Raw genomic sequence first — 26,892 nt, 5'->3', positions numbered from 1 at the left:
TTCTCTGTACTTACCCCTTTTCCCAAAGTCACTACTCAAATCCAAACAGCCAATGCTTTCTTTAGTTGCTATGGTCATGTTGGCTATTCCTCTACTTCAACACTCTGTCTATAGTGGAAGCTGAGCTTCAGCTCACATTAGGAAGGGTTTTCCTCACTCTCTACCATGTACTTTTCTACAGCCATTAGTACTTAATATCTCCCAGGTCCTTGAAGTTGTTGGAAGTGAATGATACATATAACTAATTCTGGGATGGATGCAGGTTTTTAAACTATTTGTATTTGTTTACTGAGAAGTTAATAACATATCCAGAATATAAAACATTTTGGTTTTCTTTTCATATTAAACTAAGAATAGACCTTTATTGAGAAACACATATTATGTATTCTTAAAACATATTCCATTATTTTTCTCACAGCCAGATTTTGATAAGGTCTGTAGTACAGCACTCACAAAGTGAATTCTCAGATCAATGCATGCAGTCCAGATATTTTTGAGATGTTTATTGAGCTGATCTAAATGCTTTAAAGAATATTATTTATTATAGTCCAATTATTTAAATTCATGAAAGATATTAACTATAGCTATGTCCTCAGCATTGAGGAATTAATGTATAGACTTTGCCAAATTAATGTACAGACATTACTAAACTCTCTAATGATGGGTAAAACACATGTGGTCTTCTTATTCTGGCTAGGCTAATTTAGGTTGATAAATGATAATGAGGAGACACACCTACTGTTTTATAAAAATTTGCAAAATAATGTTTCCTCAGTTATTAGATGTGATAATAACTATTTTTATTATCAGACTAATTTTGTTAACTACAAGGATTAAATATTTACCTTTAGACATGTAGCGAAACCTTTATTATTTTTGAATTTGTGGAGAATTACACTATTTTGACACAGTAAAACTCCAGAAGTATAGGATTTGGCCCAATATGTGTTTTTCAATTGTCCACATCGATGATCCTGTGCTACTGATGTGGACAAGGAGGGAGGAGAGACGGAAGGTAGGAAGGAAGGAAGGAAGGAAGGAAGGAAGGAAGGAAGGAAGAAAAGAAGGCAGGCAGGAAGGAGAAATTGTGGGAAGATGTTGAACATGTTCTTATGTTCAGTATATGACAGAAATTGTGTTCAACTTACACACATTTACCTAAAAAGTATCCTATGAGATTAGGTTCATTCCTCTTAACTGTTAGGAGAAAACTGAAGCTCTTCCCAGGTAAATTTTTTACTATCTTGCTGAAGTGACAAAAAGCCAACATTAACAATTTTATAAACATGAACACTACTAAAATGTATACTGTTTTTAACTACTGCTTGACTAATTCAAATTTTCTGAAAATAAAATTAAGAAAATAAGTCTAGGGATCCCTGGGTGGCGCAGCAGTTTAGCGCCTGCCGTTGGCCCAGGGCCGATCCTGGGCACCGGGGATCGAATCCCACGTCGGGCTCCCAGTGCATGGAGCCTGCTTCTCCCTCTGCCTATGTCTCTGCCTCTCTCTCTCTCTCTGTGTGTGACTATCATAAATAAATAAATAAAAATTTAAAAAAAGAAAAGAAAAGAAATCTATATATTTTTTCCTAATTGAATAACATGGATGTCTGTCTCAATTCTAAGTATTTATATACATTATTTAGGAAAACCACTTTATTTTTGAAAAACACCTTTTGAATTATTTTCCTAAGATGATATTACCAAACTGCATGACTTTTTTTAAAGTTCAAAGCACAATGCTTATCTTTCAAAAAGTTTATTAACTTAGATGATGTAAATTAATTATATCATGTGGCTTAAAGAATTTCAGAGGGATTATCTTTGAAGATGTTGTGTAGTGTCCCACGGAGTACCAGCAAGTGAGAAATTGTGATTTAACAGAGGGTGTGTCATGCTAAAACTGCAATTTGCTCAAATATTTGTTTTGCTTATTCTTTAGTTAACATATTATACAACTCATTGAACTTAATATTCGAGTCATCCCGAATGTGCTGTTAAGACCACATCCTTTGCAGTATTAGGTTCAGTAGTGCATTTTAGTCCTTAAGAAATTACAAGAATATACAAGTAGATTCATTTCCACTAAAGAAACACTATCAAATAAATTATATATATATCTAAGTCTAGATAGATATATAAAAAAAGTATCAAAGTGTATGTGATTTTAAGCCCAATTAGTCTAGATAAGAGTCAATAAGCTGAATTATTAATAGATAACAAAGAAATAACAATTGGCCTGTAATAAAATTACTCTGTACATTTTTAGGCTTTCTGTCTCCTAAACATTCTGTGCTTGATGTCACATCCTGTTTTTTTGAGTATCACCATACATATATGACATTAATCCATTTAAATCTTACAATGAAGCAGTTGACATCTTACGTAAATTTTGAGATGCCTTGCCTGTGGGAGAATTCAGGTCGTGTTGGTTGTAGGACTGGGGCCCTTAGCTCCTAAAGACCACAGACAATTCCATTTAACATCATGAGCTTTTATTCCTATAAGATCAGAATAAGAATGTCTCTTTTCTCAGGAAAGGCCCAGTTCCTCTTTAAAGAGTTTTAATCACTTGATTAAACCAAGCCAACTCAGGTTAATTTCCCTCTAACTCAAAACCAAGTGATAAACTGGCTCCAGCTAATGTGAAGCACTAACTACATCAAAAAAAAAAAAAATCCCTTTACCTCTGGCATAAACTAAACCTAATTACACTCACATAAGGGTATATAGCTCAGGTTGCAAATCTGGAGAGTCATCATAGAATTTTACCTACCACAGGGCACTTGAGTGGTTCAGTTAATTAAGCATCTCCACTCTTGATTTCAGCTCAGGTCATGATATCAGGGTCATCAGATTGAGCCCTGCATCTGGCTCCACACTTAGCATGGAGCCTGCTTGGGATTCTCTCCCTCTCCATCTGACCCTCCCCCTGCTAAAACTCTCTCTATATATAAATAAGTAAATAAAATCTTAAAAAAAATTATCACAACTCCCTACAATAAGATACCTGGTATTTTTAAATACTAAGTGAAATATACCCTTTTGGCTAACCAAACAGGTCTATCAATAATGACAATGACTACAATAGTCACAGTAGGCCAGATTATGCCACATTAAGAAATGAAGAAAAAGAAGAAGAAATGTGAAAGGCAACTGGATGAATAAAACAAAGGTTAATTTACTCACTATATGTGTCCAGTGTGGGCCCTTCACTTCATACTAATTCATAGATCCAGAATGAAAGAGATTTTATTTACCATTTTGTAGCTACATTATGTACCTCTTTCTCTTGCAGCCCTGATAATTCTTATTGATTTTACCTCTTGGGTATCTGTCCATTTCATGTTCTTTTCCACCTACTAGAATTTTTATTTATTTATTTATTTATTTATGAGAGACATACAGAGAGAAGCAAAGACACAGACAGAGGGAGAAGCAAGCTCCTGCAGGGAGCTCAATGCGGGACTCAATCCCAGGATCCTGAGATCATGACCTGAGCCAAAGGCAGATGCTCAACGACTGAGCCACCCAGGTGCCCTCCATCTACTAGAATTACCCCAAAATTATTTTGCTTCTTTTCTCCTGACTTACAATCTATCTTCAATTTAGCAGATAGAATGAGCCTTTTAAAAAATTTGTCATATCATGTCACTCCTTTATTCAAAACTCTCTTAAATGCTTCCCATTCACTAGAGGAAGGGTCAACATTCTGGAGCTTCCACTTCTGTAACAGCAGTATGAGGAGGGAAAAAATGCTCAAAACAGTTTTCATGAGCCTTAAAATATCCCAAAAGTCTTTTTTCTAGCTTGATTCTTGAAGTACTTGTTATTCCATAGAGTGAAAAGGGTTACAGTTAATGAAGAAAGTGAGTGAAAATTCACAGTCATTTTTATTTAAGAAAATTGTAAAACATACTGCCAGGTGCTTTACCTCTTTCTCTCCATTGGCAGTTATACTTTATTGTCATAATATAATGTTGTTTTGGGGCATGAATAGGATGTCAAAGGACATTATTCTCCAAGAATAATATTTGTCTCTCTGTCTATGTACATTAATCAGAACTACAGTCAACTCACTTTTTCCTTTTTCAAATTAGCAGTTACATATGGACAGCGCTGCATCAATTCCAAAATGAATGTAGAGGAGATGAAAAACTAGATGGAACATAGGTTAACAAAAAAGCAAGATTAAGATAGATAAACAGAAGAAACACAATGAAAATGACAGAAGGCTAGGGAAAAGAAACCAAGAAATGATGCTACAGAATGAAGTAAAAAACCTGGCCAATCAATGTAAAAGTTGTAGCTCGAGTCTGCCAGGGTTTTGGCAAGAGTACACTGTAGATATTTTATACATGGGAGGGACAAGATTTCCTTATAGTGTTTCTAAAGTCCTACCATGTCTCTCCTTTAGCCCATTTCCAAAGAGGGCATGTGCTATTGAAATGCTTCCAAAATTAGTCATAAAGTAGTAGTTGCTCCCGTGTAATAAGAACGCATACAATGATATTTATGGGCATAGTCAGAAATAATAAATTTCTCTGTAAATTGCTTAGACTTTAAGGTGCATTCCAACAGTTTTCTATCATTTATATGTCAGTGAAAGAGAATTCAAAATGTAATAGACTTTAAAAAGGTATAACTGTTTAAATAAATAAAGATAAGTAATTTAATTTTCTAACTAAAAAATTGTATTTCTTAGAAGCATTCAGAATGTCAACCACACTGCTGCAACTTTTTTGCATAAGCTTCATCAGAGACAACTGAAAATGAAAAAACAAAAACAAACTGCCATCCTCATATATAATTAATTTGTGCTGGGCACCAACCTGGACCTGCTTTAAAGATCCAGGACAATTTATAACTCCCATTTTAGTCCCAGGCAAAGTTACTGGCTACTGAGAATACCACTAGGAGAGGGCTCTCTAAATTCCATAGTGTGTTAGTCATACAAAAAAAAAAGAAAAAAGAAAAGAAAGAAAGAAAAAGAAAAAGATACTGTACTCTTTAAAAACAAATCTTACGCAGTCTTCCATTTCATTTTTTTTCTTTAAAAGGAATAAGTTGCACACAGGGTGCTTAAATACTTTATTGACAAGAAAAAAAAATCTATCCTAGAACCAACTTATTCATCATCATCACCTTCTTCCTCCTCCTCCTCTTCCTTCTTTTTCTTGCTTTATCAGCCTTGAGGACTCTCTTTTTTGTGGCATCAGGCTTTCCTTTAGCTTGGTATGCAGCAATACCTTTTCCCTATTTTCCTTCAGCCTAGCAGCCTTTTCCTGAGGCTGCTTGTCATCTGTACCAGTGTCATTCCTTGTCTCTCCCAGTTTCTCTGCAGCATCACCAATGGGTAGACCATGTTGTTCTCCTTTGATTTGGGGTGATACTTAGAACAAAAAACAAAAAGGCCAAAGAAGTCCTCTTGGGATCATTGAGATCTTGAACTTCTTTTTTGTTTCCCCTTTGGGGAGATATAAGTTTTCACTTCTTTTTCATAATGGGCCTTGTCTGCTTTTGCCATGTCTTTAAATTTTCTTTCACCTTTCTCAGCACTTCTGAGAGAACTCAGAGAAGTTGACTGAAGTGTCTGGGCACTCCTCTTGGCACAAAAAATGCATATGATGACATTTTGCCTCTCAGCTTCTAGAATCTTCCTTGCCCGTGTTTAATTGTTTTCCTGAGCGAGGCACAGAGTCACCCAGTGCCTGTCTGGCACTCACCCGCCCAAGCTCTGTCTCTGTGGAGCTCAAGGTACTCCAATGATCCATTACTTATTATCCATAGAATCTCAAGGCTAATTCAAAAGAATTCCATATTTACTTATAAAGCAATGTCATACTCTCACAACCACATGACTCTATTTCATTGTACTTTGCATATTGATTATACTAACTTTTGACATAATTAACTCAAATTTGTTTTGTTGGATGGACAAGCCTAAACTTTTATGCCATATCTTTTGCACTTTTCCAGTGAATATCACATTCTATTTCCTCAACTAACCCAAAATGGTATTACTGTGCTTAATCAATCATAACAAATGTTCACAATCCATATGTTTTACTTTTTTGCATCCTCAATCTTGCCATTCTTGTGGCTCAGGGGGATATTTGCATCACTATTGTTCCTGTTTTGTACTGAAGCCCCTATTTTTTTATTTTGTTTATTCTTTTTTTTTTTAAGATTTTATTTGTTGGGCACTTGGGTGGCTCAGTGGTTGAGTGTCTGCCTTTGGCTCAGGGTGTGATCCCGGGGTCATGGGATGGAGTCCCACATCAAGCTCCCAGCGGGGAGGCTGCTTCTCCCTCTGCCTATGTCTCTGTCTCTCTCTCTCCATGTCTCATGAATAAATAAATAAAATCTTAAAAAAAATAAAGGCTTTATTAATTTGAGAGAGAGAGTATGAGAGACACAGAGAGAGATTACAGGCAGGAGGGAGAAGCAAACAAAGAGGGAGGATCAAATTCCCCATTGAGCAGGGAGCCTGATGCAGGGCTCCATTACAGGATCCCAGGATCATGACTTGAGCTGAAGGCAGACTCTTTACCCAGTGAGCCACCTGGTGCCCCAAAGCCATTACTTTTTAGTTTTATAAGAAAAATATGCATTAATCTGGACTTTCAAAGTTTAACAATATATATATTTTTATGAATGTATTAAATATGTATGAACCTTTTTTTCTGACTTTTAAGTTAATACAGCTGTCATAGATATTTGTGTACAATCATTTTGGAAATAATTTTTCTTGTTTGCAGTATTTAGAAGCAGAAGGAGTGAAATGTTGGGGAGACATATATATTTAAACATTGTTAATCACTACACAGTTTCCTAGACATGGCATGCCATCTTAACTCCTACACTCAATGTCTGAGAGCTCCATTTGCTTCTTCCTCTCCCATGCTTGCAACCTTAACCATCCTTATGCAGAGTGACCTCCTTACAGTTATCATTTACATTTCCTTGAAAAGTAATAGTCTTGAATATATTTTAATTCCCATGCCACTTGGACAACCTCATTTCTGAAGCGACTGTTCAAGTTTCTGACTCTTTCCCTCCCCCCAAATTGGATTGTTTGTCTCCTATTTGCTGATTTGTAAAGGCTCTTCTTATGTTCTGGGAACAGATTCTAATTCACAGTGCCTTAAATAAGCACTATAAATGTTGATAAAATTCCACCTTCTCTTTGTGATTTCTGTGTCTTGTTTAAGAAATATCTGACCACTTCAAAGTCTTCAAAATTTTCTACTACCTTCATTTTTATAAATCGTAGTGTTTGGGATGCCTGGGTGGCTCAGCAGTTGAGCCTCCCTGCCTTCAGCTCTGGGCCTGATCCCAGAGTACCGGGATCAAGCCCCATGTCAGGCTCCCTTCAAGAAACCTGCTTCTCCCTCTGCCTGTATCTCTGCTTCTCTCTCTCTCTCCATGTCTCACATGAATAAATAAATAATTTCTTTAAAAAAAGGTCATAGAGCTTTAGTTATTACATTTTGGTCTGTGCTCCTACTCCAGGTAATTTTCTTTTTCCCCTTATAGTGTAGATAGAAATTCCTTTTTTCCCCGTACAGATATAATATTGTTTTTCTATATTTTGAAATAATACTAACTTTTCCATTGTAGTGCATGGGCCCTTTGTCTGAAAATCAAGGAAGAGTTTAGGTCTATTTCTGTATGTTTTGACATGTTATACTATACTTTCTTCAACATTGCTCATCCATTTCAGAAATGCTTCCACTATTATATATTTATGACATTTCTAAATGCATTTCAGAATCATCTTGTCAAATTTTATGTATAAACCTACTGTCGTTTTATAAGAATAATATTGAATCTGCAGTACAAATTGATAAGTGGCATCCTAATGATATCAAGACTTCTAATCCATGAACATGGTATATGTCTTCATCTTTGGTTCCTTAATTCCTATTAATGAAGTTTCACTTGCCTTTGTAAGATACACTTATATTTATTTATCTAATTTCTAAAACAAATTGCTAAAGATTAAATGTGATGTAGTTTGAGAGTATAGGGCCTCTGGAATCTACAAACACAGGGGAAGCTTGTATACAATCACAAGCTCTTCTCCACAGTAGGGAGGATGCATTTCCAAGAAAGACTACAGAAAGGGCAGGAGAATTCAGTGTTATAGCCTGAACAAGGCTATTGGCCCCTGCTAAAAGAAGAGCATAAATCCCTTTTCAGATATTCTTCCTGTGGAAGAGCTTGAACCACTGGGAAGGGGAGTGAGGGAATGAAATGCTAATTATGCTAATTAAAGTCAGAACTAGACAGTATTGAATACCTAAAATTAAAAATCTGATAATAAAAATGCTGCAAAGTATGCAAGACAACTGAATTCTTTAAATAGGCTGCTGGGAATACAAAATGATAGAGTCAACTTGAAAAACAGTTTAGAACTTCCTTAGATATTTAAACATGTATTTACAATATGACCCAGAAATTCTACTCCCAAATATTTATTAAAACATATGTTCACCCATAAAAATAAAGGTTTTGTATTCCAGATATCTATACATAGTCGTCCACCAATAGAAACAATTCAAATGTCCTTCCATTTGTAATATTAACTAACTGTAATCCATCTTTATAGTGGAATACTACCTACCAATGAAGAGATCAAGCTACCAATACAATATAAATACTGGATGCAATATACTGAGTAAAATCACACCAGAATAAAATGACCACAGACTGTATGATTCATTTATATTATGTTTTGAAAAGGCAAAACTGTATGGATGGAGGGGCACCTGGGTGGCTCAGTGGTTGAGCATCTGCCTTTGACTCAGGGTGTGATCCTGGAGTCCTAGGATCAAGTCCCACATTGGGCTCCCTGCAGGGAGCCTGCTTCTCTCTCTGCCTATGACCCTGCCTCTCTGTGTGTGTCTCTCAGGAACAAATAAATAAAATATTTTTAAAAAAAACCTGTATGGATGGAAAAATAGATCAGTATTTTTTTGGATCTGGGGACAGAGAGGCAATAACTACAAAGGGCATGAGGTAACTTGATTATGAAAATGTCCATATATTGACTTCATTGGTGGTTATGATGCTGTATGAGTTTGTTATAATCTAGGGACCTAGGCATTTAAAAATGAATTTTAATGTATGAAAGTTATTACCATAATTAAGAAGAATCACACACACACACACACACACACACACACACACACACAATAAGGAGTTTTAACCTGTTGGACTCCAATCCCCCACCCATTTCTCCTTTGTAGTTAGAAATAGTAATAATTTCAGACCAAGAGAAAGTATTCCTACCTATGGAATCTTGGTTGTCTTGTTTGTCTGTTATCTATGTGTTTATTCTTTCATGTTCATGCATTATTCGATATTGGATTCTCAAAATATAGTGTGCTAAGAATGAGTCTATGCATCAGGCATAAATGAAAAACTCATAACTTCTCCTAAAGCACCAGAAAATTCCTTTCACCAAAATCAACTGCAAAACTAGACAAAATAGATGATGTACTGGGTATTAGCCAGTGGCTAATATTAGCTCATGTTAGCACTACTTGGAAGAATTTCACTCAGTTCTCTGCCTCAGAACCACTTCTGACCTAGGGTGAAAAGAGAATGAAAACTGGAATATGAACAGAGCATAGGAATCTTGCTGAGCTGAGGAGACAGAGATCAAAGTTTGGGTCAGCTGAAACAGTGGGAGTATGTGTGGTAGGTACTGTAGAGAAGTTAGCTGTGTAGAAAAGGAAGCTAGGTGGGGGGATTACCCATTAGTTCTTGGCTGCAGGCTGGGTCCTAAATGAGCTGGGCACAACCTCCTAGGGTTTATCAGAGAACACCTAATACAGGGATCAGAACAAAGTGGGGATATTTGAAATTGAGCAGGGTTGGTGAAGCACCTTGTCAGTGGATCTCTTTCATAGTGAAGGGATGCTCATTAACACATCTTTAACACCTAAGCATATACCTGAGACGTAAAAGAGTTGCCATATTCAAAATTAAAACTGAAAAAAAATTTAAAATGTTTAACTTATTAATCCACTTAAAATAGCAACAATAATACACTAAATGGAAATGTTAACAATATAATTTTAGGAAAATAAATATATTTTCCAAAACAAACCAAACTGTACTGAGAAAAGTACTATTGTTTTACATTTTTGCAAATAACTTAAATGACTAGCCTAATAGAAGTCAGCTGGATTCTTATGTCTGCCTTCTTTATTCAGCCTGACTTGATATGCTTTTTAAGGAAGTATATGAGGGAGAATATGACCTCACATAGACGTGTGGTTTTAAAAGGAGAAATATTATATTTTTTTCTAATAATTTTGGATAGTCTTTTTGTTTCTATATTTCAAATAAAAAATTGGTTGTTTCTTAGTAACTAGCTGCAAATGGGGAAGCTGGAATCATATCAATTAATGGATCTTTTCCATGTATGTGGTTTTGTAACATCAAATAAGTATCGTCTACTTGGGTTCAATGAATTACAGAGATATTTCCAATGTTGACACATTCCATTATAAACAATAAAAACTGACAGCCGTATTAGATCTTATGAGAAATATTTTAAGTTTTGTCAAACCTCTGGCTGAAAAGTTTAGCAAAATTCTCTCTTTCTGTCTTTTCTTCAAATATCTCAAATGACATAAATAAAAACAAATACAGTCAATTATTTTCTTTGGAATGACAGTGAAGTGAGCCTTCACTTTGTTAATTTTTGAGAAACTTGTCTGAATAAATATAATTTGTCCTTCAGCCACTTAAGTCATATTGATGTTGCATTAAAAAATTGAAAAGTGACTGGTTCAGCTTCAAACTCTGTATCCAATAGATTTTCTCCAAACCCATCATTCTCCAGTATTCAGCACGATACTTCCTTATGTTTTCTCATACTGAATATTCAAAAGTATGCTCAAAGTTACAGTATTTAATAAATTAGTGATTTATACTTCTTGATCTAAGGTATTTAAAAGTGGCTTTTTAAAATGTAAATAGGTAAAGTTGGATAAAATATACTTAACAGCACATTTTGGTGCCACTGTTTTGATTTCTGTGAAGACACAAGCAGATTTATCAACCAATGCTTAAGCACCATCTTTATAAATGTTAACATGGTAAAACACCAAAAAAGAAAAATCCCACACATTATATTTATGAAAATGGGCTTAAATTAACAGATCTCTTGGAAGCGTATTGGAATGCAGCAAACTGCACCTTGAGAATTGCTACATTAAATTATACTTGTCCTACAACCATCCTAACTTAGATTAGGGAATATCTGTCAAGCCCTGCAGGGTGACACCATATGATATACATCTTGCTAAACTGGAGCTGCTTGGGGAATATCTATGAGTTTCTCTAGATTTAACCTACACCTTTATAGATTTCAAATTGTTCAAACACTAGCTAAATTCCTGAAAAGCAGAAATTGTCTCTTTGAGAATGAAGCACAATGTGAAAATATCTGTAAGATATAATCAAAGTGCTAAATATTTCATCAAACATCACTAGGCAAGTAAATTCAAAACATGCAGTTTATACTAAACCAGTGATAAACAGAAATCATGCCCACTATGTCTCAGATGATGAATTTAGAAGACTACAAGTTTTGTATAGATTTATTTTTAAAACCAAGAAAATAAAATGATTTTAGTGAATGAAGGATAGAGAAACCAGATAAAAATAAAATAAAACAACAAGCCAAATGGAAATTCTAGGACTAAGAAATAAAATAACTAAATAAAAATTTACCTAGTGGAGATGGCATAAAAGAAGACCTGTAAAGTTAAAGGCAGATGAATAGAAATTATGCAATCTAAGTAACAGGAGTGATGGGTGGAGGGTTAGGAGTTAGGATACAGATCCCAGAATAAAAATAATCAGTGATTTAGAGACCTATGTGAAAGTCTTACATATGAGATGAATAAAGGAAAAAATAGTTTAGAACAAGTATGGACACACACACATATATTCACATATGTATTTGCATATATTTATATATAAATATAAATAGTTGTGAATACTATGCACACACAAACAAAAATGAAGTGTTAAAAAAAGTAGGCATATATTAAAAAAACCCTATGTATTCCTTTTAAAATTTTTGAAAAGACAAAAGACTTCAATGAAAAATGATGAAATTGTAAGATGAAATTTATAATGTTATGTTCATATAAACTATAGTAACAATTACCAAAAAATGGGAGGACAGGTAAATAGATTTATGTCATACTAAGGCTACCATGCTTAGAAAGTGGGAATGTTAAAGAGAAAATTAGGAAATTTCAAGTAGGAAATAAAAAATGCCAATTATAAAGATTGAAGGGGAAGGTTGAAATCAGAATTTTGTAGTATTTAACGTGAAATTTGACAGATACAAAAATGACTCAAAATAGACCCCGATAAACAAAGAACCCATATTGCTAGCGTAGAGGCATTACTGGAACAATAAAATATAAATTAAAAAGCTATAGAGGAAATAAAAGTAGACACTAAAAATATTTAATTAACCAAAAAGACAAGATTAAGGAAGAACAAGAGAACAAAAACAGAAAAGTAGAAAACAAATAGCAATATGGTAAATTTAATAATAAAAAAATTAATTCAGCATAAATTGAATGAACATTCAATTTTTTTTAAGATTTTATTTATTTACTCATGAGAGACACGGAGAGAGAGAGAGAGAGAGGCAGAGATATAGGCAGAGAGAGAAGCAGGCTCTATGCAGGAAAACTGATGTGGGACTCAATCCCAGGACTCTAGGATCACACCCTGGGCAGAAGGCAGATGGTCAACTGCTGAGCCACCCAGGTGTCCCAAGCATTCAAATTAAAAGACAACATTTTTCAGTCTGTGTAAAGGCAGAGAGCCAAACTATATTTTGCTAATTAGAGTAAGATGAAACAAGAGAACATATGCTTAAGAAAAAAAAAAAAACCTGAGGGTGGGGAGAGTAGTGAATAGTATGCACACACAAATAATTAGGAAAGTGGTGTGTTTATTAGATAAAGTAGACTTTAAGACAAAGACCATTTTCACAGGGGAACAATGTAATGAGCAATGTCCTATGAATACATAACAGTCTTAAACATATATATGCAGGGGATCCCTGGGTGGCGCAGGGGTTTGGCGCCTGCCTTTTTGGCCCAGGGCGCGATCCTGGAGACCCCGGATCGAATCCCACGTCGGGCTCCCGGTGCATGGAGCCTGCTTCTCCCTCTGCCTGTGTCTCTGCCTCTCTCTCTCTCCCTCTGACTATCATAAATAAATAAATAAATAAATAAATAAATAAATAAATAAATAAATAAATACATATATATGCAACAGATAACAAAGCACCAAAAACCATGAAGCAAAAGCCTAGCAGAAGTAACACAGATATAAATCTACAATCACAGTCAAATATTCTAACAGTATTCTTTCAGGAGATGACAGGTAAAGGATATAGACATTCAGTAAGACTACAGGATACATGAGCATAACTAAAATAATTAACAACCAGACTTTCCTGATTGACAGGGGAAACAACACCTGATGAAATATTATACCTTAGTTTCAAGTGTACATAAATTATTCATATAATAATGGTCAATAGTGGTTAATCAAAAGCTTAAATGAACTTTAAATGGCTGAAGTATTGTTTCTTAATCTGAATACCATGGAGCACTTCAGGTATTTGTCTCAACCAGTCTAATGAAATTAAGAATTACATTGTTAAAAAACGACAATTCACTGTTTTCATATCTGTCCATCCTTTCCCCATTAGTCATTGTTGCTATAAATTTACAGTATGGTTATTAGTGATGATTATATAATTGCTATAGGAAGATGAAGATTTAGTATAAACCATGCGGTGATTTTTCTGCATGTGTGTAATTATTATATCACAGATATCAACATTTCTTACTAACTTCCTGTGTAAAGAGTATTTAATTCTCCTGTGGTTATTAATGCTTCCTTTAAAGAATAGTCTATAAATACCATCTTTTCTTTAACCATCCGTTTCCTTCATTGTTATTACCTTATTTCTTAACTCTAGTATTTAAACTTTGTGGAATATAAACATTTTCCATCCACGGAATTAGAAACATACATTTTAATTTTTTTTACCTAATATTCTGGTGTTTTAATCTCCTTTATCTTCTGCTTCTGAATCTCATTTTGTTTATTAATTAATGAAAGTCTCTGGACTTTTCCCACAATGTATACTTCACCATAGCAGATTTCCTTCTGATTTACTTAATAACTTCTTGTATCTTTCTGTTAGATCTAATATCACACCTCCAAAATTCTTGATGGCATATATGATTACATTTTCCAATCAATTTACAAACACTAATTATTATGTGAGAGGCTAATATTTAGTGACTTCTTGCTAATTAGAGACCTGTCTAAGCACCAATAAAGAACTTGAGTTTTTTCTGTAACATGGTTTATTTTTAGTATCAAAAGTTTATATGGGGAAAACATAATGCTTTATAGATCAAAGGATGTGTCTTATACCACATACCTAGTGTGGCAGAGTAAACACTTTACAGGAGGAGCTTTATCATTTTAACTAGTCCAATATATCCCTCATAGTAGTATTAGTAAAGTTGTAAAGAAAAATAACCCTTCTCAAAATTACAATAAAATCCTCTGAATTACTGTTTTCTTATAACTTGGTGATTGGTGAAATAAAGAAAGAATCATACATCTCTTTTTCAGATCCCATTGGCTAAGTTATGTACTTCTGGAAACAACATTAATAAAAAGTTACAAGGTCAATGCATGTGAACTATCTCCTTGCAATATTGACTTTGTCACATTTTCACAGTGACTATGTATCAGCACTAAAACACATCAGGGAACTCTTGGGTGAGATACAACATTAGTATTGTTCCCACATTTAAACACCTCACATTTTTAAGTCTTGATTAATTATAATTTTGCTATTTAATTGATAATGTCTTAGTATATTAAAAAGACTTTTTTACCTGAAAAGGCATAAGACCTATGGATTGAGGGTATCTCTGCACACTGGAAGCACTTATGAAACATACTAAAATGTTTTCATGAAGAGCCACATCTGAAGATTGCTTCAGTAGATCTGGGACATTTCCAGGGATCTATATTTAAAAACTACTTATGCACATCAATATTAAAAACTACTCTAAATATTATCTTGATGCATTTTAATTAAAAATGAAATATAATTAATTTTATATTAATGTTACCTTTCTTTACAAAGACCAAAAAATAAATTTATATTCTTTTCTTTTTCTTATAAAGAGGAAGACTTGTCAATGGTAGTTTGGGAGATATAGATTGTTGTTAGCAATAAAGTGATCATACAAAAATTAAACTATTTTTAAATAGTCACATCAATTTGCTGCTCTAAAATAAACACAGCCTAGGGCAGTCAATAGCAAGCTAGACAATTTCTCATTTGCACATAGCAAGCGGATCTTGCCTGCTCATGCTGAGATTCCTCTTTTATCTGTGGACTTACTTGCTTTTTGCCTTTCCCTGTAGAATAAAAATACATGGGAAGCCCTCTGTACTTTATGAATGGACTCTTCTGTGAAACCCAGCAATGCTCACACAGTCAGGGCATCATGTTTCAGAGGGTGGCCAATATCTGTCAGATGCTCCAACCTGAACATAGTAGAAGGAAAGCTCATAAAAGTTTGTTCATTTCTCTAAGATTCTGCACTACGAGCAAAACTTTTTTTTTCAAAAAAAATCTTGTTCAAAACGTTCAAGAAATTTTGTTCATACATACATGTTGAGATTTTATTTGTGTTTTTAATTAAAATGCATCAACTCTTGCTGTCATCTGAGGTCATAGTCTTGGATTTGTGAGGTTAAGCCCTATGTTGGGCTCCACACTCAGCAGAAGGTCTGCTTGAGATTCTTTGCCTCTCCCTCTCCCTCTGCCCCTCCATCCACTCCTGCTCTCCCTCTCAAATAAATAAATAAATAAATAAATAAATAAATAAATCTTTAACAAAATAAAAATAGAAAGGTCTAAAACTCATCACAGCCAAGAGAAGCCTCAAGAGACCTAATAGCTAAGTGTAATATCATACCTTAGGTTGGATCCTGCAACAACAAAAAAACAATAGATTTTACAAACTATGGTAATATGAACAAAAAGTGTGGGCTTTACTTGCTATCAGTCTATCAATACAGGTCCATTTACTGTAACAAGTGTACCATGCTGATGTACGATGTTAGTATTATGGAGAATTGCATGGAATACTTGAGGACTCTATTATCTCATACATTTTCTATAATCTAAAATTTCTATCTCCGTCTTAATAGATGTAACTTCAAAAATTTTAATGATATTAATTAGGGAAGCTCTTCTTTATTCTTTTTCATGAATATAGTGGTTATTTTTGTTCTTTATTTCATTGTATATATTTTTGTCAAATTTTACCACAAGATTTTTGATTTTCTATTGAATCTACAGATCAGTTAAGGAATATGGATTGTCTGTATGGTATTGTGTCTCCTTATTCATGAAGCTGGCATGTGCCTCCACTTGACTTATAATTTTGTAACACATTTCAATATAATTTTGCAATTGCCCCAACCAGAACTTACCTATGTTTTGTTACACTGATTTATAACCACTGTCAATATTAACTAGCCTATTTACATCTATTGATTGCAAAAGGAACTTTAAAAATATTTTATCTACTTGTTTACAGTGTAAAAGATGTAAACAAAAACTGATTTTTAAAAAAAACTCCAAAACACTTGCAAAACCCTACTGCTAACTAATTACTGATCTCAAAGTTAAGTTGGTTTTCTTCAAAGACAAAAATATTGTGTATAAATAATGAAATTCTCAGCTTTCCAATCATATGTAGCACTTAATCCTTTTGCTTTTATGCACTGAATATACACCCAGAAATATATTTAAAATGTTGAAGGGCTTGCTTCTAGAATATCACTATCAATAAGAATATTTGCTATTATTTTTAAGTAAATAACTTTATTAGACTCCAGGAATTTCCTTGTATTTTTAATTGCTAAGAATGTTTTTACATAAAAATTAAATTTATCATACTCCATATTATTTCTGCATTTATATATAATCACATTGACTTCTCTCTCATCTCTTAATGTAGCAAATCATGTATTAATTTATTTTCAACTGGTAAGTCAACATTACACTGAGATATACCCAATGTGATAAACATACTATCTGAATATGTGCTGCATTGATGTCTGTGAGAACAACTGTCCTGTGATTTGTCTTTTACATACTATCCTACTTACATATTGGTGTCAAACTATGCTGGCCTTGATTATGCAATTTTTCTTTATCTCTTTTAAAGAGCATATTTCCATATGACTAGAATAATTTCTTCTAATTTTGTTGTAAAACTGATTCTAAAATCACCTTTTTAAAAAGGTTTTCTTTAAAGGAAGTATTTATTAATACTGTATCTCAAATGGGAAGATCACTTGTTTTAGGTAATTGTTTTTTGGGTTTTTGTTGTTGTTGTTGTTCTTAATAAATGCAGAAGTTATATTTCTTCTTTTTTTCTTTTCTTCTTCTTCTTTTTTTTTTTTACATTTCTTCTAACAATTTCAATGTACTGGCATAAAGTATCATGGCATCTCATTATTTTTAATTGTTGACATCTGTTATTATGCCCCAATTTCATCGGTGCTCTCGTTTATGTCTTTTTCTTCTTTGTAAATTTCATAATAGATTTGTCATTCTCATCAGTGTGTTAAGCAGGATTGGTGTTGTTTATATAGTTTGAATTTATTGTCTTTCCTGGTATGTTCTACCTTATGTGGTTTTGTATTCATTTTGTTCCTTTTAGTCTAAATCCTGTAACTTCTTTGTTGACTAATTTTCAACCATTCATTTTCAATGAATGTTATAGTATAAGTCACAATGTCTTAGCTGTGTTTCCTCATTTTTTATTTATTTTTCTCAATTCTAAATATGTTTATGTGCCGTGGTTATAGTTCCTCTGTTAACAAGCTGTCTTTGGTTTCATTTCTTAATGTCCTGTCTTGTAGTATTTTTCTAAATATTTTTAAAATTGATTCCTGGATTATTTGGTCTACATATCAACCTCTGAAACCTATAACAATTTCTACTATGATTTATTATATAAGTGTTTATAGATGGCTACAATATTCTATTTATATACCGCATATCAATGTGTTATTTTTGCATTTTATATTTCTATAGCTTTACTCTCATTTTATGTTTGATTACATAAATACTAAAATTACTAAAAAGGTTATAACGTTCATATCACATATAACATACAAGGGACATATAAGTTTAAAATTGCTGTACTTTTCCTATGAATTTGATTTTTCATTATGAAATGATGATTCCATTTACCTCTAGTAATACTCTTTGCTTAAATGCAATTTTTTAAAGATTTTATTTATTTATTCATTAGAGACACAGAGAGAGGCAGAAAGAGAAGCAGGCTCCATGCAAGAAGACCCATGCAGGACTCGATCCCAGAACCCCAGGGTCACCCCCTGAGTCAAGACAGACGCTCCACTGCTGAGCCACCTAGGTATCCCAAATGCTATTTTGTTTGATAATTTACTCACATATGGTAGATCTACAAGTTAATATCTGTCAGAAGGGAAGAACAATTGGTGATGGGTCAGAACAATATATGTTGATTTAATATAGAGTTCCTGAATAACTATTAAAAGAAACAATCATTTTATTATGGGATAGAATTCTAAGACATTCTACATAGACCAATTTAACGCAGGCTAACTTACTAGCTAGTCTGCAATTTTCCCCTTAAGTATATTTTCATTCTCATCTCTATGCTATTGAATTTCTATCTTTTATAAACATTACTCTAAATCATGGAAAGTACTTTTATTTATTTAAATATCAATTGGAGTGACACCTGGGTGGCTCAGCAGTTGAGCTTTTCTGCCTTTGTCTGAGGGCATGATCCCAGGTCCTGGGATCGAGTCCCACATTGGGCTCCTTGCGAGGAGCCTGCTTCCTCTTCTGCCTGTGTCTCTGCCTCTCTCTCCCTCTGTGTCTCTCATTAATAAATAAATAAAATCTTTAAAAATAAATAAATAAATAAATATCAATTGGACTTTATACATTTTTTTTTAATTTTACAACTGAGGATATTATTTTCCTAAATGTGTTTCTTTCCAGCATATGTCCTCCATGTATTATGTATCTTCTGAGGCCCACAAATGGATAATTTTCCAGCTTTCTTTGCACTCTTTTACATGGTACTCAAACTTCAAACCCATCTTTAATGAAGACGTATTCCATTTCCCCTTCTTAGAGGCTAGGGCATAGAGCAGTGTGTGACATAGCCAGAATCCCTGACTAAATGTAACTGAGAGTCTGGCAGCATAATTCACCTCCTCGGTTTGGAAACCAGTATATATGGGTAGCAAATATCATCATCACTTGTCTGCAGACTCTATTGTCTTGATATTAGCTTTCTCGTAGGTCTTTCCCCCACACACACACTGTATTTTTGTGGATCCACACAAAAGCAGCTCTCATTACTGAAAATAAAATGTCTATGTTAAGGATTCTGTAGAAAATATACATTTCACAGCAAGTAGTTCTCAGTCTCAGATTAAGGCATTCATAAAACTGCACATATTTGGTTACAAATAAGATAATTTTAAAATAAAATGTGTGAAAAAGTGAAAATGTAAGCTTTCTTTTGGGGAGAGCATGAAGTTTTCTGAAACATAAAATTGTTCTCCAAGAAATGTATTAATTCATGTAAAAAAGATTTATTTCAGAAATAAATTTGTATATAGAAATACTTTCCTTCCTCAACAGCTTTCAATAAAATAAGTCAAGTTCTAACAATAAGCTACTAAGTTTTGTGACATTGTCTATGGTTCGTGAAACCTATGCTTACTTTTTCTTGGAAAGGGAAGCTTATTGTGATATTGTTTCAGCTTGGTATATTTTCTGTCAGAAATTATTGATTTATGACTCTTTATAAGATATTAGTTTCTGCCTGGTTCCTCTTTTGATGTTAAAGTTTTTTTCTCTGACTAACTCATCCTATCTGTTGTCTCTTCACTCCTGAGCAGGCAGGAGGCTTTCGTGAATCTGAAGCTTAGACAAATCTCTATTACGTGGACCTCAGGTCTTCATGCTTACACAAATTCCAGCCCCTGCTTGCTGTCCTCAACTATGCATATTTGGCAACTATGCATATTTACATTTATTGTCTGTACCTAGCTCTCTTTGTGCTAAATGTTTGGTTGAGAATGTCTTTTCCGTTTAGGATCCCTGAGCCCACTTTTCACCAAGACATTGTTATGAGTTTAATGTTGTTTGAACCCCATTTACCATTTGGAAGCCCAATCTATGTGAGCACTGATTCCTATTTCACCCTCTAGTCAGATTTCTGACTTAGGCTAGAGACTTTGCAGTATGCAATTTTGTAGGTATAGTCATATTCTGAGTATGATTCAGAACTCTAATATTTACGACCTCAAATATAACAATATGGGTGTGTGCAGGAAGGGGTTGTTAACGCAGTGTACTTTTACTGGTGTCCTAGAAAAACAGATGAATATAATCTGCCCTCGGTTTCCAAGACTGTAGCACAATTTTTGAAGGCTTATGGGAAAATACTGATCAACACCAGTTATTTTTCTTTCAAAGATACTGTGATTTTTTTTGGTGGGGGGGGGAGTAGAACTGTAAACAAATGAAAAGAATGAGAAAGAGGAGGAAAAATTATATTAGAAAACAGGAAAGAATAAAATAATTATTGACCAAATAGATACATTGTATGAAATTATCATTAAATATCATGAGAGGATGTCTGTGATAACACAGTAAATCAAAGGAGTTGGCTCTTTATTAATAGCTTGAAATATTATATAGACAAACACACACCCACCATGTCAATTTGCTTCATGAAACATTTTCTTTTTCTCTTTGCCTCTGTCTTTTTCTTTTTTGCCAGTTTTGATTGTAAGCCTCTGATTTTGTGTGTAGAGAAAACATCTATCCATTTTGTTTTCCAGTTTTTAAAGATTTTGTAACATGTGTTCCCAAGGGAATGCTCTCCATCCATAATACCGTCTTCCGGTGATAAATATTTTATCACACTTAAGACAGAAACATTAGTTCACCTCAAAGCACATAAAGATTTAATTCAAACATTTGGGCCAAGGTAGGCAACTCAAAATGAATACCCACTGACCAAGAAGGCCTTAATGTTTCCCAAAGTCTCAACTGGCTTTATACAGGCTTCTTGCCTACAAGGCCCTGACCTCCCTCTCAGAGAGGGAGATTCTCTTTTTTTTCTTTTTTGTATATTTTTTAATAGAGTTTGATTTGCCAACATATAGCATAACCGCCAAGGCTCATCCTATCAAGTCCCCCCTCACAGACGGAGATTCTTATAGAATCCAGATGACCTGATCAGAAGCACCCCTCCATTTTCTTTATAGAAAAGTTTCTCTTTTATTTTATTTTTAAAGTATAGAGACTACACATTTTAAAAAGTGTAATTGTGAATTCTATCTCCATCCTTTTGTGATGTAAATTTTATTTTTTTAAAGCCTCTTGCTAGTTTCACAACCCAGGGGTGTTGTTTCTCAGGGACCTGGGAACCATCCCTTTGAAATATATGATCAAGGAAGATAGTTCTCCATCACCTAATTTCTGTGGGTAGGTAGGGACCTAACTTCCCTGAGAGCCTTGTTCCAAGCTTCAAAACTACCTCCTGTCATGAGAAAGTTTACTTCACCTTCAGGTAAAGCCAATTAGAAAACACAAATGGCCAATGAACAATCAGATTTTGTCCTCACTTCTTTCTCATTTTACTCTCATGCACAGATGTAATTTTGAGGAATTTAGCAATTATCTGTTCTTTAATACTACACTGGTCTTAATTTTCAAAATTTTCATTATGCATTATTTCAGTTAGCTATTGCAATATAATTAACCATATCTGAGCTCAGTATTTTGCCACAACGCAGTTATTTCTCATTAATTTATGTCTTTACTGTGTGCTTCTTCCAGTCTCATCTGGGATATTCATGTGCCATGGGCAGCTCCCATTGGCCAGGCAGCTGTATTGACACGGATGAATTCTTTCGCACAATTCACTAGCCTGGATTCAATGGAATATTACTCAGCCGTTAGAAACGACAAATACCCACCATTTGCTTCAACATGGATGGAACTGGAAGGTATTATTCTGAGTGAAGTAAGTCAATCGGAGAAGGACAAACAGTGTATGTTCTCATTCATTTGGGGAATATGAATAATAGTGAAAGGGAATAGAAGGGAAGGGAGAAGAAATGTGTGGGAAATATCAGAAAGGGAAACAGAACATAAAGACTCCTAACTCTGGAAAATGAACTAGGGGTGGTGGAGAGGGAGGAGGGTGGGGGTGGGGGTGAATGGGTGACGGGCACGGAGGGGGACACTTGACGGGATGAGCACTGGGTGTTATTCTGTATGTTGGTAAATTGAACACCAATAAAAATTAATTTATTAAAAAAAAATCTAAAAAAAAAAAAAAAAAAAACAATTCACTAGCCTGGGATTGGTTTGCGGTCAGCTAGTGTAGGTTGCAGATGACTCATCAGTTTCCCATGTACTTTCTCATTCCTATTTGTAGTTGAGTCAAGACAAATTCACCTGCTAAGCCAGACATATCTGTGTTTTCATGGGCACTGAATAGAAGCAAGAAAAATAAGCTACCAGGAGCTCATGCAAAAAGGGTGACACACTGGTGTTTTTTAGTTTATTTTAAAATTTTGGAAATATTGCTTTGGTCAGAGTAATCTAAATAACAAACACAAGTCAGAGTGCTGTGGACTAGGGCCTAATGGGGAAAAGCCACAGACACAGGAAAGCCATCATTCTCAATTGGTAGATTATGTTTCCAACATCACAATTCTCCAGTGTCTTGAATTGCACATTTTCAATGACTTTGTCTTCATTCCACTCATACTACCTACAGTCAAAAGCATAAATTAGATATTCTTATAACTGCTAAGAACAGCTTATCCAATTATGTAAATTCCATGAGTTCCAGTTCTCTTGTGCTGGTACCCAAGTTCCAATAATAATAATAATAATAATAATAATATTATTTATTTTTAGTGCTTTGGAATCTTCAATTCTATTAGCTTTTGGCTCTGCCTAACCAGTTGACACATTCACCCTGTCCTCATCCTATTTAAACTTCATGGTCAGGCATTATAATCACTTCATCATGTATGTGCTGGAATCTTTGCATCTCTCTCTTTCAGCTTTATTAGTTCGGCAAAAAGTTGCATTTATGGTTAAATCCGTCTCTATACCATAGAATGCAGCTGGAAAAATCTATTGGCACACTGATTGGTTTCATTTAAAATATGCGATCACAAAAAAAATCGAGAGGGCCCTTAATACTGCCAGCCGTCTTGTCCTTCCTTGGTCCATTTGCAATGGCACTGTCCCAAAGTCTCAGGCCCAGATGCTCATGCCACACTGTGCTTTCTCCTCAATCCCTCCTACAATCCTCTCTTCTTTTCCAACCTTAGTGGACAGTAATTTTGTCCCAGTCAAACTATACATTCCACATTTGCTTGATTCTTTATCTTTCTAGTCTTACATCCAATTTTTTTAGAACACACTCTTTGCTCCACATGAAGTATATCCTCCATCTCACCATTTCTCACTTCTACTGTTATCCTGGTCTGAGCCACCATCATCTCTCACTTATATTACTGCAATTACCTGCTAACAGATCTTCCCTCCTATGCTTATTCTTTAATCTGTTTTCTCACAAAAGGCCACTTGTGTTAAAGTATTTCATTGTATCTGAACATTCACTGTCCCTCTTTGTAAAAGCATTATACTTCCTATCCCATTAGCAAGAAATTTGACCAAAAGACCTAGATTGGTAAATAAACTGCGAGAAATGATTATGTCCTATCCAAGAAGAAATTTTATGAATTAGTCCTCCTCTCATCCCACCAGGAGACTGGCAAACCTCAAATAACAATTGCCTACTTATCCTATGCCCTGGAAAGAACAAAACATAGAGGAGCACAAGAGCTGACCTGCAAAGACTATGTGATGAAAATGGAAGAAAAAATATTTGTTATTGCAAGGCAATGAGGTTTTAGGGTTGTTATATCACTGTAGCCGAATATAAGAAAATCGACTAATAGAGAAATTGGTACATGAAACAGCGGTATCGCCACAACAAAAGAAGCTTAAATTATGTCACATTGGCTCTGCAGCTTGGTAGTAGGCAGGCCAGAAAATGCTATTGAAATCTGCCAACATGGAGCTCAGTGAAGCATTTAGTAAAACAGACAAATGTGATAACCTCGAAGCTTGATAATGTTCTTAATGAGTCTTTGGTCTTAGGTGAAGAGGTTTGGAAACAGAATGCTATTAGTGTTTCTTTGTTATTTTTATTTTTATTTGACATGAAATTACATGGGCTAAGAAATGATTGCCAGGTTTGTAAGCAGTTAAAAGATTCATTGGCTTCTCAGCTAAATAGCTAAAGGAGAATATTGAAGTGTTTTAAGATACAATCATTGATTAACGCTTGCCTTCATGATAAGGGCTTTGTTCAAACATCTTAATTCATTAAGCTGACACCTGTTAAATTCTTTCCATGCCTTGGGGAGGGAGGAAAGAAGTGGTGAATGCAGCTTTCCCAGGAAAGTCTGATGAGCTCGAAGCAATTAAAATGAAATCTAGAAGGGGAAGAATGCCTTATAAAGAGCTGTGACTATAGATGTTGGTCTATGAAACAGATGGAAAAGAAGGTAGGTGTGTCAGTTGATATGGGTATTTTGTGATTCTTTTTAAAAAGTCCTGAATAGGCAGTACCTTAAACTAATTAAACATGACTTTATATCAGAATTTACTAAGTGATCAACTTTTTTTTTAATTTTTATTTATTTATGATAGTCACACACAGAAAGAGAGAGAGGCAGAGACACAGGCAGAGGGAGAAGCAGGCTCCATGCACCGGGAGCCCGACGTGGGATTCGATCCCGGGTCTCCGGGAAAGCGCCCTGGGCCAAAGGCAGGCGCCAAACCTCTGCGCCACCCAGGGATCCCAAGTGATCAACTTTTATAAGCCCATGACTTTTTTCCCCATCTCTTAATTAAGCAAATCATATAGATCTTTATTATGGAGCAACTATGGCAACAATAAAACACACAAAAATTATTCTGTTATATCGAGTTTCAGTGAAGATAATATAGGACAGCCTTCCAGGAGACTAAATTGGCCCTCAAATAGCCTCTGATTGACTATTGTAAAGTTCATATTCATTACTTAAATTTTAATGATTTAGGAAGGATGCAATCTTTCCTTTTTTTTTTTAAGATTTTATTTATTTATTCATGAGAGACACACAGAGAGAGGCAGAGACACAGGCAGAGGGAGAAGCAGGCTCTATGCAGGGAGCCCGATAAAGGACTCCATCCCAGGACTCCAGGATCATGCCCTGGGCCAAAGGAAGGCATTAAACTGCTGAGCCACCCAGGGATCCCCACAATCTTTCCATTTTGCTACAATATCTCCTCTCCATTTCCTGTTACTTATATAATCCTCCACTTTCAAATTTATACCTGCCCAGAACCATGGATATTTGATGTTTCCATCCCTACCTTAGACTTTCTAAATGTAATTAGATATTAAAATGTAAAACTAGCCTTAATGTATCAGATCTTTAATATATTGGTTTTCCCTACTTAAAGCAACTGTATTATTAATATGACATCAACTCTATCAGTTTACAATTTAGAAAACAAGATTTTATTATACCATAATCACCACCAGTTAATGACTTAATAAATACCAGATAAATGAAAACATACCTAGAAATATTGGTAAAATTGCTTTTGAAAAATTTGTTGGTAAAAAGCCTAACTACACACAGGCATGTAAATAAACAGACACAAATTTGAACTTTAGTTCCTGCAATCACTAATATGTATGCAATTTGCTAAGTTCTATGGTATACATTTAGATTTCTTATAATGTTCACAAAGTATATTCACAAGCATCATAAAAACCTTTTCAGAAAAGAAGTAGATATTGAAGTTGTACAAATCATGAAAACAGACTGGTTTCAGTGAATAGTGACTGCCTTAAAATGGAAGAAAAAACTGTTGAAAACTATCATAGTTATGCATATCATATTTATATACTCTAAAGCAAATATAAGATCATTCATATAAATTGCTACTAGAAAATTAGATTTTTCTTAAAGGAATCAACCATATATCACTTATTTTATGAAACTAGAAAAATTAATGCCAAAAGAAAGAGAATTTAGATAATCTAAAGCAATTAATTCCTAGGAATGATGTTATTTAACATTTTTATGAAGTAGTAAGAATGCATTTGCAGCTGATATGAGATTGTGAATTTGGTTAGTTGTATCTTAAAAAGTAATACTTCAAGTAAAGAAATCCTAATAACATTTTAGTGCCCAATTGCAAATAATATGAATTCAAAGAATACATTTCCTTGGCAGGAAAATTGTTAACAAAATCACAGAATACAATGTGGTTTCCAGGAAAATAAAATCAACTGTAGGAAGCATTTGTAGAAGTAAAATGTCCAGAAAAATAGTAATGTTTCTCTATTCTAGTTTGCATTGATTTGTCATATTCCACTTGTCTGTCTGTCTTAAGTAGATCTTCAGTTTCTTAAGGTAAAAACACAGATTAATTGACTTTTTCTTCAAAGGCATCACATCCAAAATGTTGCTTACGTTAGAAACCAGTAAGTGAGCCTTTACTGGCTTTTATCCTGTACCTAATCCCTGCTCCTGTGCAGTTCGCGCCTCTCACCTGCATCATACTCCTCTTAATCAACGTCAAACATCACGTCTATCCGCTGTCATCTTTCA

General features: G+C 34.4%; 1 pseudogene; it reads right to left on the bottom strand.

Annotated features, from left to right (window-relative positions):
* Positions 1-5,128: 5,128 nt before the first annotated feature.
* LOC129514459 (high mobility group protein B1-like) overlaps positions 5,129-26,892 on the bottom strand; it is a 42,753-nt pseudogene continuing 20,989 nt past the window's right edge.

This window comes from Nyctereutes procyonoides, unplaced genomic scaffold, assembly GCF_905146905.1.
Source record: "Nyctereutes procyonoides isolate TBG_1078 unplaced genomic scaffold, NYPRO_anot_genome, whole genome shotgun sequence".
NCBI classification, from domain to species: domain Eukaryota; kingdom Metazoa; phylum Chordata; class Mammalia; order Carnivora; family Canidae; genus Nyctereutes; species Nyctereutes procyonoides.
Note: the sequence above shows the minus strand (reverse complement) of the source record. Positions and strands in the feature narration are given on the sequence as shown.